We start from the raw sequence: 18,407 nt of genomic DNA, 5'->3' as shown, positions 1-18,407 counted from the left end.
TGGTTTTGTTGAGCAAACTGGGTACTCATTCATTGCCACTTTGCTCCGGCTGCACTTGGAGTTCAGTGGCGTCGGTCAAGAATGGGGTTTTGTAGTCTAATAAAGTGCGTTTAAGAAATATAGGATTCCGATTTTGAGGTCTCTCTTCTGAAACGCCATTGATTACTTTTGAAAAAAAGCATCCTGCAACATTGTATTTTTGAAATGATTAATTTTATACATGGGACATATTTGAAAAGATTTACTGTTTAGGAATAATTTAATTATACATTTTTTTTTCATTTTTATTCAAAATCTGATTTTCTGATACTTTCATAAATATGATTTTAGGAAATTTGATTTTTTAAAGTTTGATTACCAACTCCGAGGACTTTTCTTCTCAACTGTCGATGGAACCCCTTTGATTGGTTAGATCACACAGAGTTTTTGTTGAAATTTCTCATGCACACTGGCTAGGTGACGTGAAACGTCGAAAAATAACATCTAGTATTGATAGAAGCTGTGACGTCACTGTTGCAGTCTGTTAATTTAAATGGGAAATTTTATTTTTTATTAACAATTCAAACACTCTGCAGAAATTTTTCAATTTAAGGCATAGAAGTCTAGAGATGGATGAAATTGGATGAAGGAATTGTATTGCCTTAATTAAGACGATGGAAGCCAGGCCCGTGAGACGTACCTGTCCAAGGGGGAGGGGGGGGGATCACACAAACTGGAAATAATAATAAATATTCCTGATACGAATAAAAAACGGAATCAAAGTTTCAAAACAATGCTTTTTCTGGTAAGTCATTAATAAACATTTCTAAATAATTCTGAACTATAAATTTGCTGGAAAATAAATTTAAAGTAGTTTTAATTACAAATTTTAAATCAGTTTTTCCAAAGCACTAGAAAAAATACAGGAGTTAGAATTCCTAAACAAAACCAAAATTTAAAGCTTCGGACAAAAAATTCAGTGCACAGATATAGAATACATAAAATATTTATTTATTTATTAATTTCGCCAAACATCGTAGGATACAGACATGTTCTTAAACCTAGGATTTGCAATCTTAATATTAACTTACATACTACAATGTTAGGTTCTTCTGTAAAAAGCACTTTTTAGCTGCTGTTTAGACATAGTAAAATCTATGTTCTGGTAGTTTTTATTATAATTTTGCATTAGACAATTGATTGGACTATTTTGTCCATAATCAGTTCGAGCAGAGGTTAAAATAAAAAGATTTTTGGTTCTCAACTGGCGACACGGACAATAAAAGTTTAACTGATTTAGTGGATTAGTAGACTGGATACGCTGATTAATTATGTCGATTACAAGAGAGATTGCAGCAAATTCTCTTCTAACACTTAATGGTTCAATATTAATCAATTCAACACCTAGATCTCTCATCTTATTGATTCTCTCCACAGGCTCTTTTCCTAATGTAACTTATTCATATAATGGATATGTTTTCCTTGTAAATACAATATTTGAACATTTTTTCACGTTTAGTTCTAGAAGACTTTTACTGCACCATTTGTAAAATATATTTATTTCATTTTGAAACACCCTGAAATCTTCTTCGTTATTGACTTTCGTATAAAGCTTCAAATCGTCTGCATATATAAGCACGTTTAGCTGATTCAGTAGATAAGTAATGTCATTGACGTATAGTATAAATAATAAGGGACCGAGATGGGAGCCTTGAGGCACACCAGATGTAACGGAGATGCTTTTCGAAAGTGAATCTAACAATTTGTGTACGGTTTGTCAAATACGACTCAATCCATTTCAGCAGTTGTGCACTAAATCCGTTTTATGTAGTTAAGAAATTAACAAAGGAATGTCGATTCTATCAAAAGCTCTATTGAAGTTCGTGTACGGAACGGAATTTCCTTGATCCATGGAGTGGATATTATAAGAAACAAATTCAAGTAAATTAGCCGTTATAGATCGTTCTTTACAAATCCATGTTGCTTATCAATTATGAGTTGATTATATTTTTTTTTCATTCACTATTGCTTCAAAAAGTTTCGGTATGCACGATAAGATTGCTATACCCCGGTAATTTTTAATGTCAGACTTTTTCCCTGACTTGAAAATAGGTACAAGAAAAGATTCTTTCCATACTTGAAGAAAAACACCGGATTTCAACGATGAGTTGAACAGAAGAAACAAGGGCATACTTAGTTCATTTACAAGATTTTTTAAAAGTAATGGAGGAATTCCATGAGGGGCAAATTGATTTGTGTATTTCCTCAAGGGTGATTGAATCCACCACAGTCAATGATGCTGAGTCGGAAAAATTATCGAAAAACGCAGTGTCGCGATCGGCTTCCGAAAAACTGGTGTAAACGCTTTGGAAGAAATTGGCAAACAAATTACATATTTCATGGGAATTATTACCGTTAGCGCTGTCCAAGTGCACATGAAATGGAAAATTATTACTTCTTAATTTAGAAGAAGCTTCTTGGGTTGTATTTAATGTTTTTCTCTGTTTTCCTATTTATTCTTCGAAGGAGGTATTAACACACATGGCTAGTTGGTTGCATGCTTTTTGATATTCTAAACCAGTGGTTTTCAAAGTGGTCCCTACCGCCCCCTTGGGGGCGTTGAGAGCTTCCAGGGGGGCGGTGAGCTCAATGTTGAAATTTGGGGGGCTTTGGAAAGGCTCAGGGGGGCGGTGAGGTCGTAATTAACATTTTCATAAATCACGAAACAACGTAGACTTGTAATAACAAGGAGTAAGTTGGATGCAAAAAATAAAATTACGTTACAAAACTGTACACCAGGCTGAACATTAGAATATCTATGAAAGCAAATTTTGGTTCCAGTATCTCAATGATTATTTTTAGCTGTAAATGTAAGAACTAAAAGATTTTTTTTATATTGTCACTGAATTTGTATTCGCTCTACATGTTGATCTTGTTTGGTAAGATTATTTTTGGTTATACTTAAACAAGAATAATTTTAGATGGAAATGCTTGATTTTCTTTAAAATTTAGGTATTTTCTCAAAGCATCTGCTAAACAGAAAATACCTCCAAAAAATCTGTATAAAAAGGCGTCATCTGTGATTTGGTGATAGATTTTTTTGAAAGAAAATATTTAAGAATTATTTTAGATTACAGAATTTTTATTTTAAGTTATTATTGTTTATAGTTTTATAGCCTGGATTAAGCTATTAGAATCTAATTTTAACTTTAAGACCCGTGAATGCTGCATAACTTTGATCAGGAGTCAAATTCAAATAAAAAGAAATAATACTATTCTTACGTTATTTTACCGGCTTGACAGTATTTAATTTGTATTAAATTTAGTGTTCAACACTAATGCAAATTAATGGTGAATAAAAAAATTTGTTTACCAAAATTTAAGATACATAATTTAATATCAAAATAATTCATTAGTTTAAGTAAGCGTCTAGGAAACTTTACACAAAATTAAGTGTTTACTGGAGGATTTTTAGCAATATGAGACCCTTGGAGCCAATAATCATAAGTTAAGGTTGCCAGACTACCCAGTTTTATTCAGATTTGCCCGAATATTTAATGAAAAATTCGACAAAACCTTGGTCAGGTCCGGTTGCCCGGATTTCATTGAAAAAAGCCCAGATTTTGCCGAGAATTATCCATTTCATTTGCCAAAACAAACAAAATTGAAACAAATGATGTTGTTAATAATTTTTATTTATACGCACGAAAACAAATTTTTTTAAGCAAGTTTTATGGAAAAAACCATGTTAAGTTTTTTTAATGCGATTAAAAACTGCTGATAAATTATGACGGAAATTTTTTTTTCAAGTTTTTTTCTTGATTTTTTGTTAAGAGATACCTGGGTTTTGAAAAAAAAATGCCTGGTTATTGGTCGACAATTTTGAAGTCAAATTTCCGGATTTTGCCATATTTTTAGATAAAATATCCCGGATTTATCCGGCTCGGGTACGTGCTGGGAAAATTCTGACAACCTTAGTATAAGTGCATAAAAGCTAATTTTGATAAAACACGCTTTTAATTTGTTATATTTGATCATTTTCCATATATTTAAAAAAAAATGGTATTTTTCTTTCGAACAAAATAGTGTGTAAATTCTAAAAACCTGAAAAATCATGAAATATAGTTCGAAATATTAGAAACGTTTGACAATTTTTAAACTTATTACCCCCTTCCCTTTTGACTCTGAGGGCTCCATATAAATTTGAATGAGTTTTGAATTAAGCCTTACAACAACGTCAAACCAAAAGCTAACGACTTTCAAAGATCCAGATTTTCATTTTTAATAGATTTTCTGAAAATTTACCCAGGAGGGCATTGAGCTTGAAAATTTTTGCAAAAGGGGGCGGTGAGTGAGAAAAGTTTGAAAACCACTGTTCTAAACTATTAGCTAGCGATGGTGTTTTTTCCATTTTTTATGAGCTTTCTGCATTTTATTTCTAAGATGCTCTCTAAGATAACAATAGATCTAAAAAATATGTTGAATCCGAGTTCTAAAATAAATTTCAGATCAAGTCAGTAATTAACCAAGATTAAAAATTGTTAGGCAAAATGATAATATGTATATGATTATAAATTTATTCATCATTTAAAACGAACCTTTTCGGTTCCGTGGTTAGAACATGAATTAGAAAAAATATTTCATCACGGATTGAAATGTAGGAAGGAAATAATATTTTTTTTTTTTTTTTTTTTTTTTTTTTTTTTTTTTTTTTTTTTTTTTTTTTTTTTTTTTTTGTAGCGGCCCACCACACTCCCCCACACCAAAAAGCTCATTAGAGCCCCCTGGTAATGGACGCTACTGTTCTCAGCATGTCTGGCAGCAACAAAAATTAATAAAAAACGCGGGCAAAATTTTACTCATGCTGAGAACTGAAATGTTTAAATTTAGTGCGAGGAAATGTAATGATAATACTAAATTAAATACTACATGGATCTCAATGGAAAACAGATTTCCTTTAAAGAGATCCACTATTTGATATTAATACTACTAAGCAAACATTTAATCAAATAAGACATTATAATTTAAATAATTAATAAAAAAAAAGAACACACAAAGAAACTAAATTGCTACAAAAATTAATTATAAAAGAAGAAAACTGGTCACTGATCGATCGGTTTTTAACGACTCAATTTTTCTTTTAATAGCTGTATTACTTTGAATTTATAATTTAAGAGAATTCATTCAAAACACAAACCTCGTTTATGTTTCATTTTTATTTGTATAAAAAGGAGAAAATATTTAATTTTAATTGAAGTGATCAAAGTCAGAAATAAATTATTTTTTTATAATTTTTTATCTTTGTTTCAAAAATACAAGACTAACGAAGCTCATTTTTGATGTTCACAACAAAAATTTTACATATTTGTGAGTTCCACTTATCATTTAAAGAATGATCAATAAAAATTTGCATAATTTTAAAATAAGGAATTCCAAGTTTTGATGTCAATGTTGAAGGCACAAAGAATTATTAAAAATCATGATCGATTAAAAAATAGAAGATTTCAAAAAATAAAAATAAGTTAAGCGTGTCATGTTTCTATAATTTAAAATTTAGATTGATACGATTTCAAGTAATTTATGGTTTTTGAACACAAAAATTTACATTTGAAAAACAAAAACATACTTATTTTAAAAACATGTAAAAATCTCTATAGTAGGACCATAAAATTAGGTAAATTTATTTTAACATCAAAACCAAATATCGAAATAAAAAATATTAATGTAGAGAAATGAATCCAACTTAGATGAAATTTCAGGGACTAGATAAGAGAAAATCGATGTTGAAAAACATGCGAAAAAAATTCGCCTTGTCTCCCGGTGAGACTTGAACCCACATCTTGCGCCTCTCCGGGGCCCATGTATTAACATTCTACTACAGGAGACCAACCTGGCGTATGCATATTATACTGGTTGAGTGTCGATGTCTATCGGAATGAAGGGAATAGTTCTCCCATGTGATCATAATCATTTTTCTTGGTCTATTTCTATTCCCATCATTTCATCTTACGGTAGTTGGAATCAAGTTTGGACATTTTTAAGCACGGCAAGATTTGCATTGCCTTCTCATATCCTGCACGGGTTGTCAGTTATGATGAGAAATGATGCGTTTGCCGTATTTGGATATCCAGCCAATTTCGGTGTTTGGCACCGCCTTATTTCTATTTTTAAATTGCGACCCAGAGATGGGTCGCAATTTAAAAATAGAAAAAAAAATTAATTTTTAAAAATTTGCTAAAAAATTTTTTTTTAAATTTTTTATAATAAACCTAATAAAAAAATTCAATTGATAACTCCAGGGAACATCATTTCGGATTTGGTCTATCACCTCCAGTTTTATAGAATTAAAAATTTAAAAAATGAACCAGATTTAGGTGAAATAAACCATTGAAAAAAACCTACTTGAAAATCAAAATTTGATTCTCAATTTGTTTATTATCTTTTTAATTGAAGAGTAATGTTTAGCTTAGATATTCTAATATCAGAAATACAGTGATCTTAAAACGTAAAATTTTACGTTTCATCATTACTGTCTTCCTGAAATTATACAACAAAGGTTAAAATAAAGTGTTTTATTTCATTTGACAAATTTGTTGAAGAGCCAAAACGGTTTGACTTGTGTTATCAAAAATTTCTCAAATTCAATTTGGTTCAAATTTTGTTTTGAAAATTTGTCAAAATTCCCATTTACAGAATGAGGAAAAGTAAACAAGACATACACTTTTATTACTTTTTTCTCAAGTCAAAATTACTTGCAGAATTCGGGAAATTTGATCATTGAACCTCTTTTTTATTTTTATAATGTTTTACAGATTGTCAGAAAAAAATCGCAAATTTCTTAAATGATGTTTACCTTTTTTCAAAAGTAATTTCAATAATCGAATACTGATAGAATAAAAACTAATTTAGTATCCTAAATAAGGCCCCCAAATTTATCTGAATAAGCTCATAGATTATTTTCACCTCAGAAAAATGTGAATTTTGTGGATACATAAATGATTTTTTATATTAAAAGTGAATAGCTATAAAGTAATGGACATGAAGTTTAAGAATTAATCATTAAGTTGACTATCGTGAATAGTAAAAGCCTATCACATGGCTCGCGCCTTTTTTATGTATTCAATGAGTGTTTTGTTGAATGAATTTTGAAGTTAAAATAGTTGGTTTCAAATTCTGAATTTATTTAGTTACACTTCTTGAAGAAACCTCATTCTAAAGACGAGATACATAGTGTTTCTAGTGTTAAAATGTGAATTTAAAAACAATTGTTTTATGGAATTGCAATTCAAAATTTAAATTTATCATTTCGTTTTTTTTTCAATTTTGTGTCGTAAAATGCAATGCATTAGGCTTAACACTCAACGTTCCGGAGGGAGCCAAATGACATTTGGGAACTTCAAATGACTATAACTCCTATTCCAATTCCAACCTCAATAAATCTAATCAAGCTAAGCTTATCTAAGCTAGAAATTTAACCTCTCTAAATCTTACGTGATTACTTTTTTCTCTTTAATTTGGATATTTTGTTTATCGCCACGCAATAATTAAATTAATAAATATTAAATATTAATAAATTAATTGACTTTTTCTGGCGAGTTTTGGACAGATTATAACTTTTTTACCAGTTGTCTATACGTTACAAGTTCGCTTCTGTTCAGTGGACACTAAATTCAGCAGGCAGAGTTTACTTACAATAAATTTGACAATATCTTTATTGTTGGCTGCAACATTTTGACCTGAGAATATGCTTAAACAAGAAGCTGGATTTATGCTGATTTTTTTTATAGATGTCACTAGGTTTCTAATTTTGTTTTAATTTTCAAAATAAGTTAACCACCGTTAATTAATTTTGTAAATTTATTTTTCAGCATATCGGTGAAATGTATATTCATGAAGAAAGAATATCAAAACTGAAAATTGATGAAGATGGATAGAGAAGTGAGAAGAAAATTTAACAGATGTTGAAAAGAGCGAAAGAGCATTTTTGCGAGGAAAACTTATTAACGTACACCATACTTTACCCCGTAACATTTCATTATTTAGGAGAAGTAGTACCGGGATAGAGGTGGCACTGCCTTAACCTATACAATTAAATCTGGTTGGTCCGAAGTCTACATGTGGTGAACACGTATAGCCTGTCCGGAGTATACGGGTTTCCCGGGTTCCCCGGGTTCCCCGTGAAGGGTATACTTTTGTTGTTAAAAATTTGAGCCAAAGTCGCGACCTAAAAAGCCTGAGCGTCAGCAAGTCTTGATTGCAAACTCTGGTGCCTTTGTTCTCAGAGCGACTGGTTGAAAAATATGGCTGGGAAATTGTATACCATGACTTTTATATGATTTAAATTATTAGAAATTTGATTACTGCGGGTAATCGATTTAACTGTATGCTAAACAATGGCATGAAAATAGGTTTTTATCAAATAAAAACCTATTCTCATGCCTACATAATATTCTAAAAATAATGTCCTAAGGATTGGTTCAGGCAGAGCTGCAAATTATCAATGTTAGACGGCCAATGTCAGCTGACTTTGATACTGCTTTGCATGTCTATGTCATGCGATACTGTTTTTTGGTCAGCGACATATGCTTCCAATGGCATGACCAAGTTTAATGAACGACATCATGCTTGCTACGACTTTTTTCTTCTTACGGCCAACAGCTACGTTTTTTCAACTGTGCGCTACTTATAACGTAAAATTCCGCCTAAAACATCCAGAAAATGATATAGAAAGATGCTCATACGTGTGATGCGGGTGGAGTACAAAAATTTCATTCAATATTGACATTGCTGCCTGACCGACATTGTACCTTGGTCATTCATCTCGTAGATGACTTTGATATTCTTTCGATGACATTGACTACTAGACGATGGTCGGGTCGAACGAAATTGACTAAAATTTACCAGCCTTGGGTTCAGGTATTTCGGAGGAGAAGTGAGACAAACATAGACAATTTTATACAATAAATGTTTCGGAAATTATACGAACAATCATATTTCTATTTATTTTTGTTTTTGTTCTGTTTAATAAAAAAATTCAACTTATCTCATGACATCAAAAACTCATTTTGTGCCAAGTTTGATCACCATCTTTGAATATCGTTCGAATTTTGTAACATTTTACAATGAATTTCTTATGAACCCCTACATCCTCTCCAACAAAGGGGTTTTCTAATACAACTACTCATTCAAATGAATCATTTAAATGTGTTAAAATATGTTTGTGTAGAAAATTTGATGAAAATTACTTGTAAATTATTCAGATTGTGTCATATATTATGACAACCATTTGGTGGGTATATCAAATTTGCAACACAAATATACGTGCAAATATACGTGTAAACATATCGTATATAATTCAGCAAAACCAGTATATACGTATCATTTTGGAGACCATATAGGTACATTAGCACACATATTCTTGATTTGGATTGTTTTGTCGTAATAAAATCATGCAATGCATTTGAATACGATAAAGAATATGCATGGGCCGCACATTGTAGGTGCTGATATACGAATTGTCGTAATGAAAACATGCAATGCATTGAAATACGATAAAGGATATGGGCCGCACATTGTAGGTGCAGATATACGAAAATACGTTTAGATAACATTCATACGATATAATCTGTAAAATAATATACGACTTCTGGTTGTCTAGGCCGCTCTCCCAAGCAGGAGAGCTCTGAAACTATTTTCGAAACCGTCCCCGGTCCTGGAAATGGCCACATAACAAATTTCACGTTGATCGCTCCAATAGTTTCTGAATCTATATGGTAGAAACAGAAAGGCAGAAACAAATTCACTTTTATATATGTAAATAAATTGATTCTACAGATCGTTCTAAGAATTCAAGTTTCTCAAGACAAAAAAAAGTGTTCGTGCTATTTTGAAAGTTCTCATTTTGTTGTTGAAACGAACGAACGAAATGTAACTAAATGTCATGTTTTATTTCACCCGAACTGTGAACAGCAAAAATGACAGATACTAAAAAGCACTATCAAAATTTTAATATCGTTTCTGTCTTTCCGCGCTAATGACCAAAAACGGAAACGGATTCGTGCCAGCCCGTTTGTTTTTTTTCCTCCTTGAAATTGAAATTGTTCAAATTGATAGAAAAAAGCTCTCCTGTTTCCGCTGCCACCATTCGTTGTTGAAGTTTCATTGTATTGATGATGGGGTTAGTTGATTTTTGTGCATGTGCATGTTTCCCCTTCCTTCGATAAGCCTCGGTGACTCGGCAACAGTTTTATTATTTTATGCTACCGTCATCGTCACCCCGAAGCGAAGCCTCATCATCGTCATCAGAAGTAGCAGCGCCCTCATTGGCGTTAATATTTCGTTCAATTGCCGCCGAAAGTTTTCCTGATTGAGTTGTTCAAGTTCGAGGTTTAACGTTGTAGGTGAATCTACCCGGGGAAATATAGCCTTGTCCTTTTTATTACGATGTCATTCATTTTTTATTGGGATGAAGTTCTTTGAATACCTTACGCTTAGCGTGATAAGTCACGTGGTTTTGTATTTTCAATTCAATCAACACGTTTAATTAGACTTTAAAATTTAAACAGATAGAGATAAACAAAATAAAATCATAGAATTCGTTTTCTATGTTTTTATTTAAATTTAATCTACTGTTAGTATATTTTTTAATTAAATTTTCTTATAGCGTTTAATCCAATCAGTGTAAACTTCTAAAGAGTCTGAGAAAATTCTGCACTCCGTTATTCCGAACGGCTCAAAGATTGAACAAACATTTCCTTTTAGGCACAAACGGCAAATGTGTGGAAGCTCAAAATTTTCAACAATGAAACCTCCTCCACTCACCACAATCCTCGCAAATGTGGGTTGGTGGGAAATCGCAAACGCCAAAGGAACGGAACTCTTCAAGCTTCTCTCGAAGCAAAAATCCTTCTCATGGAATTCCAGGAATAATTAGTTGCCCCAAAATATTTACCTCAACCGAGCGATTTAATGGGAATTCAACCAAAAAAAACCCCATCAGCTGAGTTCATTGAAGGTTGCTGAAATTAATTCGCGATATCTCCCTTCTCTCGATAACAATATGCCCATGAAAAATGAAAGCGCTAATGAAGCGATGCTAGTGGATTTTTAGTGCTCACTACCTTTCCTGAAATCGAACTTATTTAAGCATTGCAGCAGCTAGCCGGCAGCAGCGAGATTTTCTTTACGGGTCAGTGCTCATTTTTCAACTCGCTGCTTCCGATGAAAAATGCTGCTGCTTCTGATGCTTTGAACCGGTTCACTGAACTACGTCAAATTTGGAAGCACATTGTGTGGAGCTTTTCTGGCAGGGAAAAATTGTATAACAAAAACAAGGTCCTCAATCGAATAAAGCGGTGGTGCCGCCATTGATGGAAAGCATTTCTCGTGAAACTTGTCTTTGTTTTGGTATTATATAAATAAACCTTCAGTCAAATGATTTTGATATTTAAATTGAAAAACATTAGAAATTTGGTTTTAAAATCTAAAAATTTCAGTCTGTAACACAAAGTTACAGTTAAACCTTACGTCTAGGTGGTCGGATGGTTAGCGTGGTAAGACGGTAATCGCTAGTCCACTGATGGCATGGGTTCGATTCCCATCTCTGTATTGGGTATTAAATCACTGATAAAATTAAATGTTAATCTTAAGTTGTCCACGTCATTTATTCAGTCTGTAAGCCTAAATCGGCTAAGATGGTGTGTGTCTTTTTATACAGTTGGACTTACCTTAGAATTAGCGAAATAAAATTTCCGACCCGGGAAAGACTATATTTGTTTCATCGTCCAATCATATACATCCAGCGGCCTCTGGCTACGCGCTTCGCGGCCGTACTCGCTTTCGAATCATATTCCGCATAGGACTTCCCCGCCTCTTTTTACAATTCAAAACTTAGACCTCTCCTCTAACGACTTGAAAGCCGGCCTTTAGTTGTACTGAAAACACAGGTTTCAGTGGTGGAATAGCGTTAATCTTTATTCAAGTTTGTTCCCAAAGTCCTTAAATAACTACATCCAGAAAAATATTAATATGCATGCCATAAGATTCTCTTATGAACTGGCGCCATAAGAAAAATCAATGAAATTCATAAGATTGTCTTATAATGGAATGAACTCAAAGGATGATCACCGGTTTCAATGAGGGTTTGTTGCTTTTCATAAGTAGATATTTTTATGGGAAAAGCAATGTCGCATAAAATTAAAATAATTCAAGATTATTTTTCATTTTATTTTATTTTCTGCTTAATTGGTATGAAGAAAACATTATGGAGACAATCAGCTGCCTTTCAACACCCGGTTCCATAAAAAAGTTGTATTGCGCCTCGGACCTTTGACTTCCCGCTTTTTGCCGGTAACCAAGCTGAAAAGTAAATAAAACATAAAATGTTCCATTTGAGTTTACAAATAGTTTCAACTAAAAATACATTTCAACTCAAACTTACCATTTAGCAGAATAAAATCACATCAAAGTATTCGGTAAAAGTAGTAACTTTACAAATGGTGAGTGCTTCTGACGACTACGAAATACATGACTGATGGAATGAATGTGTTTATCAATTTTTCACAATGCCGTTTCTTCCATTTTTCAAAGGAACTTCGTATGAGAGTTAGAAGAATTTCATAAGACTCTTATGAAAAATAATTTTACACTCTAAATAGCAGTTCATAAGAAGCATCTTATGAAAATTGTAATAAGAATTTACCTGAGTGTACACATTACATTAGCGTAGATATTTGTCACTTTCCACTTCTCATATACCCTGACCGGAACAGATTTGTAAACCATCGACATTCTCTCTGACAGTCGCACAGCCTGCTTCCATCAATTTCACTGTCACCATCAAACGAATGCGACCAAATTCTAACGCAACAGCCGACTACCATCAGTCGAAATGTCACGCATTCCCCGATGCGTGATTGTCGAATGAAATTTCGTGTCATGGTACACGAGAACGATGATTTGATGGTCAAACGACCAAAATTCCCGACAGTTTATGACGTCGCCTGTCCCATTCACGCAGCAGAAAGTATGGGCGATGGGCGCGCTCGAAATCCCGGTATATGATTGCTCGTGTGTCAAACAGAGAAAGCAATAGCCTTCACTCCAATTTCACTCCGATTAGCTGTCATTCTTATGGAAATCTGTGTAAGAGTAAAGAGCAAGCTTTATTCTTTTTAGCAGGCCCAAGCCCAATAGGCTCAATAAACGAAGGTAATCCTTTCTATTCACTCTCTCCTGCGTAAAAAATATCCGCTGCTGAACAGGGCCGGGCGTGTTTGGATGTGTTGGTCGAACAATGTGGAATGATTGATTTGCAACGCATGGAATGATAGTCAAACGACTAACCACTACAAATATCCGAAATATCATTTGACATTTTTTGCTCTCCGATCAAACGATAGCGCATTCCATGATTATCAAGAGAGATGTGTTGTGACCGTCTCCGAAAAATTTCAAACGATGGTGACCGCTTACAAGACTGGACCGGAACAGTATTCATTTCTCAATGAGTAAAAGGCGATTACTTCTCATTACAATCTGCCAACACTGCAGTGTAACTACTAACCGCAGTATGAGCAGTTTCAGTTTACAGTGTGATGATGAAATCATTTGTACCGTGGTTACCATCTACACCTGTCATCCACAATCTCTATTGTTCTCAAAAGATGAATTGGCAAAAAAAAACAAAAAACCGTAAGTTTCAACAACTTGTAACTCGAGGCCCGCTCTTCTTCCACGACTATCATGTAATCTGCCGCTATTTGAGTACGCTATCAGAGATCAGACCTGTCCTCTGCTCCGCTGCTTTTCTGGACATGTGCCTTTCACAGCACACATCCGCGACTACTCAGGAATTACTCGGTTGATTTTCGGCGAAGACGTCATCCTGCACCTACGCATGTTCGTGAGTCATTCTGTGAACCTTGGGCAGCTGAACAATACGTGCTCCGAAATCTCGACTGTGTCGCCGCAGGTGTTACCGACTCTATGAAACATATGTGACCAGTTAGGAATTGCCTCATATAGAAATCCACCTTACCATGGTTTTGGTCCATCCACAAGGCGACATTTGGGATCAAGCTATGGGTCCACCGGCCGCCTTCCGAGCTGTATTTCAGCTGCTGTCAGTAGGTCATCGAGGCCTATCTATCATATTTCCGTACATTGGAAATGTACTTGCTCTCGTAACAGAAGACATCATCTTCCAACATAATCTTGTTGGTTCTCTTCTTTTTCTATCAGTTGTTAACCCAGGTGGTAAATTCAATTTACGGATTGCATTCCAAGGCACGGGTTGTTTTCCTTCCTTCGGTCAATGTCTCCATGTCGTGGAGAGAGTCAATCTCCTCGTTCAGCTTCTTGACGTATCCTACCAAACGCTGAAACTCGTAATCAACTCCCGAGGCAAATCTTCTGAGCCAACGGGCATGAGATCGAATCTCGGTCACGGCAAACATATACGTATTCGAAACGCAAAAACTGATATTGAAAGGAAAAAGATAGAAGGTTAATTAAAATCATACTTCCTGATATACTTCCAACTGTATTGCATTTTTTCAATTAAGTAATTGCAACCTCCAAATTTCCCACTCTTTGGAAAACCTAAAAAAGAAACAACAACGATTTGTCTAATTTACGATCGATAAGCTTATTATGTTCACTCTCTAAGGTTTTTGAGAAACTATTGAAGCAACAAATCTCTGCTTATGTTAATGACTTTAATCAGCTTGATGAATGTTAGTCTGGATTTCGTGCAAATCATAGTACACGCTAACTTTTGGCTACCCCTTAAAGGCGTAAAATTGACCCGTTATTGAGAACCCCCATGATCTGTCAAATAACGGGTCATTATATCGGATCAATATTACCCCTTATTTTAAAAGGCTCGATTCCCTTCAAAAAGGGCAGTTTTAGATGCGTTACATTAAAAGCGTTAAATTCGGCATGATGAGAGATGTTATGGTAAGTTTTGATTGTAAAAATTTGAATTGTATTCTTTCCGAATTTATATTCATTCATTTTATTTCAGCAGCACAGCAAAGTTCCGGACGAGCCAGGCAGACACAAATGGAATTTAACATGAAAACACGCACCGAGGCGATCTAAAATTGAAGGTAAGATTGATGGTTAATGTTTTCTTAACTTGAAATCTAATCTTTTCTTTTCTTTCAGGATGCATCGTAAGATAATTATAATATTCAAGCGGGGAAATCGAATATTCCAATCATCTGTAATATAAAACAAGTTATTTAAGTGAATCCAAATTTAAAGAGGCGAATCTACCAAGCAAGCCTCTCTAATAAATAAATTAAAATCCAAATTTAAAAAAAAATTGGCATCTCAATAAACTTAATTAAATAAAACATGTTGTTTTTATTTATTTTCCAGGGAACACATTCTCTATAAACAGAACCTTTAATTTCCACCATACGGAAGCTTTTGGAATAAGGGGTAATTTTCATCCGCTGCGTTTGAAATAAGGGGTAAATTTCATCCGGTGCAAGCGTTATCAAGCTGAGTACCCCGTAAAGGGTACAGCGGCTGTATCCTTTAAAAGGAGTTCTCCCAGGCTCATCGAATAACGGGTCAAAAGTATTCGTTAAGGGGTAGCCAAAAGTTAGCGTGTACGGAAACAGCGCTCATCAAAGCCCATGACGATATTGCGAATTTTATCGATAAAAAAGGAGTTGCAATCATGTTGTTGATCGACTTTTCAAAAGCTTTCGATCGAGTGTCACACTCAAAACTTTACCAGAAACTACTTTCTTTCTTCAACTTCAGCTCATCTGCCGCAAATTTAGTCAAATCTTACCTTAGTGAACGCAAACAAGCCGTTTTACATTCCAATATCCTTTCAAATTGTACCACTATTACTTCTGGTGCACCACAAGGATCTTTTCTTGGCCCTCTTTTATTTTCCTTTTTTATTAATGACCTTCCTTCAGTACTCGAAAGCTGTCAAAATCACTTATTTGCTGACGACGTTCAAGTTTATCTTTGCAATACGGGTGAATACAATCGTTTTTTAATAGCTAATAAAATAAATAAAGACTTAGCTAAACTTGCAGAGTGGTCTGCCAAAAACGTTTTAGCGATCAACTCATCCAAAACCAATGTCATCATTTTTTCTAGAAGCAAGTCTGTTTTAAAGCCACCGAGTTTTGTCATAAATGGAGATCTTATTCAATTTTCTGATTGGATCAACAATCTTGGAGTCATTTTTGATAAAAATCTCACTTGGACCCTTCCATTTAGGCAGCAGATTTCAAAAATTTACGCTACTCTGAAAAGATAAAATATCATCACTAGACACTTAGATTCCAACACCAAGCTTAAACTGTTCAAAACTTTTTTACTGCCACACTTAATATACAGTTGTTTCGTTTTTCCAAACGCTAACTTTTCACACTTAGACAGCATGTGAATAGCTCTGAATGCATGCGTAAGATATGTCTACAGCCTCGATCGTTTTTCCAGTGTAACTTATCTTCAGAAAAATCTACTTGGTTTCAGTTATTCCAATTTTTATAAATTTCGCAATTGTATGCCAATTTTTTAAATCGTTAGCAGTATAAAACCACCCTATTTATATTCATTGTTGACCCCCTTGCGCAGTGTACGTTCCTCTCGTTTTCTCGTTCCACATCATAATTCATTGTACTACAGTAATTCTTTCATTATTAGAGGTATTAAAAACTGGAACCAGCTTCCAATGCAATTAAAATTAAATTTCTCTCAAAACAGATTCAAAGAGGACTTACTGACTTTACTCAATAAAAATTAATGAAACCAAGATAAAAATATGGCCTTATATTACAAGAAACTTCAGGATTAGTTAAATTTTTCGACTTAATATTATATCCTTAACTGTAGCGATTAAAAAGATCATTGATCTTATGTTACATGTGTTAATAAAGAAATTAAATGAAATACATAGTACACTCTCTGTGGGTTGGTGGTTCAGCATTTATAAGATGCTAGCCATCATATCCTTGGAAGATGTACGATTAAAGTTAAGTTAGAATCTCTTCGAGGAAACATTACGTTTCATTGAGATCTGTATGTGTTTTGGTTCGTTTTATTAAAAAAACTAAACTAAACTAAACTAAAAAAAGAACTAAGCTGATCCCAGACGAACTCCGTTTCGCTTTCAACTTGGAATATGTCATGGATAGTTTGCATGAAAGTCAATTGCCAAGCATTTCCAGATGCACTTCCGAATTCTTTGTTAAGTAATAAAACGTCTGATACTAAATTTGATATCAGAAAACAATTGACAGTGCAAAAAAACCTCCGTGTGTAAATTTCGTCTCGATCGTTGCATAACAACGCAATTATTGCCAAAAAGTTAAACCTCTTTCGGTAGCCTCTTATACAATCGGTGATATCTGAAATTGATTGCTCATCCCTCAAAACTCCCGTGTGAAAATTTTCAAAGCAATCCATTGCATAATAACTTCAATATTGCTAAAAACAGTAAAAAAATAATTAATATGGACGACACTTGACATCAGAAATCGATTTTCCGTACCCGAAAACTACCGTGTGCCAATTTTCATCCCAATCCGACGTCAAATAACGTCGATATTGCAAAAATATTGGCTTTGCCGGCCCCTTGCACTGAATCTGAACCGATTTATAAAAACGTCAATATTGCATTAACAATGAATAGTTGATATGGACGACCCCTTTGGCCGACCCCTGTTTGTAATTTGGATAAGTGAAATCAATTGTTTGTTCCTAATAATTCCTATGTGCAAATTTTCATCCTAATCCGATGTATAAAAACGTTAATATCACTAAGATATTGAAAAGTTAAAATGGACGACCACTTTTGCCGGCCCCTTACACTGAATTGGATACCTCAAATAGGATTGCACGTCTCTCAAAACTATCGTGTTCCAATTTTCATCTGAATACGATGTGTAATAACGTCAATCTCGCAAAAACAGCGAACAGTTAATATGGACGACCCCTTTGGCTGACCCCTTACACAAAAACTGATACCAAGAGTTAATTTCTTGTCCCTCAAAACAGTCATGTGCAAATTTTCAACACATTCCGACGAAAAGTAACGGCAATATCGCGAAAACAATATTTGTCTTGTATGGACGACCCCTTTCAGAAGGGGTCATCCAAAATTGAAAAACATTTTTCATCATTCCTGGTTCTACTAAGCACCCATGTCAAATTTCAGACCTTTAGCTCTTAAGACGGCTGAGTCTATACAGGACAAACAAACAAACATACAGAAATTGATTTTTATACTTATATTTAGATTTGATCGCTACAAAACGAATTGTCTCTGGATTACGATGTCGATAACCGATCCAGGCTTCTCAAAATCGCCCCCACACCCGTACTTAATCATCAACTATATTAGGGTAATCACCTAGCTCCTTAAGCGCTCAACTGCTACTCCCTTTACC

This window comes from Uranotaenia lowii, chromosome 3, assembly GCF_029784155.1.
Source record: "Uranotaenia lowii strain MFRU-FL chromosome 3, ASM2978415v1, whole genome shotgun sequence".
NCBI classification, from domain to species: Eukaryota; Metazoa; Arthropoda; class Insecta; order Diptera; family Culicidae; genus Uranotaenia; species Uranotaenia lowii.
This window is presented reverse-complemented; position numbering follows the sequence as displayed.